The sequence below is a fragment of the Gossypium arboreum genome, chromosome 13 (assembly GCF_025698485.1).
Source record: "Gossypium arboreum isolate Shixiya-1 chromosome 13, ASM2569848v2, whole genome shotgun sequence".
Lineage (NCBI taxonomy): Eukaryota > Viridiplantae > Streptophyta > Magnoliopsida > Malvales > Malvaceae > Gossypium > Gossypium arboreum.
Window position 1 is genome coordinate 69,204,521 of NC_069082.1, and position 2,901 is coordinate 69,207,421.

General features: G+C 38.0%; 1 non-coding gene across 1 annotated transcript; it reads left to right on the forward strand.

The window, feature by feature from the left end:
• The first annotated feature begins 2,481 nt into the window (after positions 1-2,481).
• On the forward strand, positions 2,482-2,588 carry LOC128287531 (small nucleolar RNA R71). Its single transcript, XR_008278231.1, has one exon. It is a non-coding gene; the product is annotated as a small nucleolar RNA R71 (small nucleolar RNA).
• Positions 2,589-2,901: the final 313 nt, after the last annotated feature.

Genomic DNA, 2,901 nt, shown 5'->3' on the forward strand with positions numbered 1-2,901 from the left:
ATGATAAAACCAATTTATTTGTTAAATTAAGCTCAAGAGCAAAGGGAGCTAAATCCGATAAGGGAAGGAAAAAGTCGTCGAATAGCCGTCGAAATCGTTCGACCACGTCCGAGGTAAGTTCTCGAGTAATGGAACTTAGATTATGATTTGATTAGATCATGCTCTTTGTGTGTGGCTATTGAGCGAAATTGCAAATGTGATAAGTGACTTGTGTTTGAATTTTGCTAATGAGAATGAAATACTGAATGTGTCATGATTTATTGATAATTGTGCTTGGCTATTTGAATGATGTCCGGGCTAAGTCCTGAAGGCTTTGTGTTAAGTGACCATATCCGGACTAAGATCCGAAGGCATTTGTGTGGGTTAATAAATCCGGGTTAAGCCCGAAGGCATTTGTGCGAGTTACTAAACCGGGTTAAGTCCCGAAGGCATTCGTATGAAGTTACTATAACCGGGTTTGTCCCAAGGCATTTGAGCTAGTCGTTATATCCGGTTAAATTCAAGGTACGTGATTCGAGCAAGCGTTCTTGCTGTAAAAATTTCAGTTAATACGCTTGAAAAATTCCAGCAATGAGGTATGTTCATATGTGCTTGAAATTAGTTGATCCCTTGAATGATATTCGCTCGATCGAGTAATGAGCTTCCGGTATTTGGCTAAGATGATCCCTTATGTATGAATATAGGGGTTGGAATGTGAAATAAGTATGACATTGAGAATTTGTGCATACGAAATTATCCGTTAGCTATATGATTGCTATGCTTTTGTTGTCTTGAATCCCTTGCTCAAACTTACTAAGCATAAATTGCTTACTCCGTTTCTCTGTTTCTCTGTTTTATAGATTTTGCTCGTTAGCTATCGGATTCGGGATCATCAAGTCAAGTCATCCACACTATCAAAGCCCTTTTGGTATTCTTTTAGTTGAACTCCGGATATGGCATGTATAGGACTACCCTTTGCTGTTTTTCAAATACGTTTTTGATGTATGTGTGTACAACCATGCGAAAATGGCTCGTAAAAGTGGGGTATGGCATTAGACTATTTGTGTTTATGTATATATGTATGGTTTCATGATGTGAGCATGGACTGGAATGGAAGTGTTAGGCAAATGATCAGCCATTGGAATGGCTAAATATGAGTATATGTGGACCTATGTATGACAAAACTCTAGTTGGTCCATGGAAACCACGAAATAGGTAAAGTTTACCTTGAAAACAGATACGGACAGCAGCAGTGGTGAGCATTTGAAAAATAACTAAAATTTGTAGGAATGGAATTAAATAGTGAATAAATTATGTAAATTAACCTTGATGAATCTACTTTCATATGGAAGAAACGAAACGGTCATATGAGTTATATGTTAAGAGATATTAAAGTTCTCGTGAAACAGGGCCAGAACGGTTTCTGGATCCTCTGTTCCGACTTTGGAAATTCATTGTAAATTAACCAGAGATTATTAGGAGTCATTCCATATATGTATAGATTCCTCTTTGAGTCTAGTTTCTAAAGAAACAAACAGCATCAGTATTGAAGACCTGTACCGGAAGATATCCAATTCGTAATGCATAAAGGTCAGTGTAGTCGAACCTTGGAATAGGGGAGACTTTATCTAATAAACTATACTAATTGGCTAGACCAAAAATTCTAGAAAAAAATATGTAGATGGAAATATGAGTCTAGTTTCGGGGAAAAATACGAAACTGATTTTCAAGTTTTGAAACTCAAGATATGATTTTTAAAGGCGACAAGATGCAAGAACCACTTTGTCCGAAATTTTTAAATGGACGGTGAAAATGATTAAGTTAAGTTTGTGTGCACCTTGTGTTCGACTCGATGTAATGCACTCAGTGCACGGGTGTTACACTTATTGATTTTTAAGTGCAGTCTTGGTGTTCTGGAAATGAGTTTCTAACATCGAAATAAACTTTGAGAGCATCTCTTCAAGGTTCAGCTTCTTTTCCTGTTGGTAGGGTGGTTGTTGGTAGCCTGGAGGTGGTTGTGGTCTTTGATTTCCTTGACAGATCCACGAGAAATTGGGGTGGTTCTTCTAACCTGCATTGTAAGTGTTACTATATGGATTATTTTGAGGCCGAGGATTATTACCCATGTAGTTTAATTGCTCGTTATCCATGTTGTGGCCATAAGGTTGGTATTCCGAATGGCTTGTTCCACCTCCACTTGCTTCGCACTGCATTATTGGGTGAACCTACGAAGAACTAAGAAAACCATCAATCTTTTTATTTAAGAGTTCGACCTGATTAGAGAGCATGGTGACCGAATTGACGTTATAAACGCCGGCTTTTTTCGTTGGCTTTGTCCTCATGACTTGCCACTGATAATTATTCAGTGACATCTCCTCAATAAACTCATAGGCATCTTCAGGTGTTTTATTATTTATGGTTCCGCCAGCAGCTGCGTCAACCATTTGTCGAGTCGAAGGGTTCAGGCCATTATGAAACATTTGAACCTGTAGCCAAAGCGGTAACCCATGGTGAGGGCACCTTCTCAAAAGGTCCTTGTATCTCTCCCATGCATCATAGAGTGTTTTTAAATCCATCTGCACAAAAGAAGAGATATCATTACGTAATTTAGCCGTTTTAGTCGTCAGAAAATATTTTAGTAAAAAATTTTCAGTCATTTGTTCCCATGTAGTAATTGAACCTCGTGGTAATGAGTTCAACCACTGTTTAGCTTTGTTCCTCAATGAAAAGGGGAATAACCAAAGACGAATGGCATCATCAGAGACACCATTAATTTTAAATGTATCGCATAGTTCTAAGAAGTTGGCTAAGTGAGCGTTGGGATCCTCATCCTGCAAACCATCAAACTGAACAAATTGCTGTATCATTTGAATAGTGTTAGGTTTTAATCCAAAAGTATTTTCAGTTACAGCAGGTCTAACT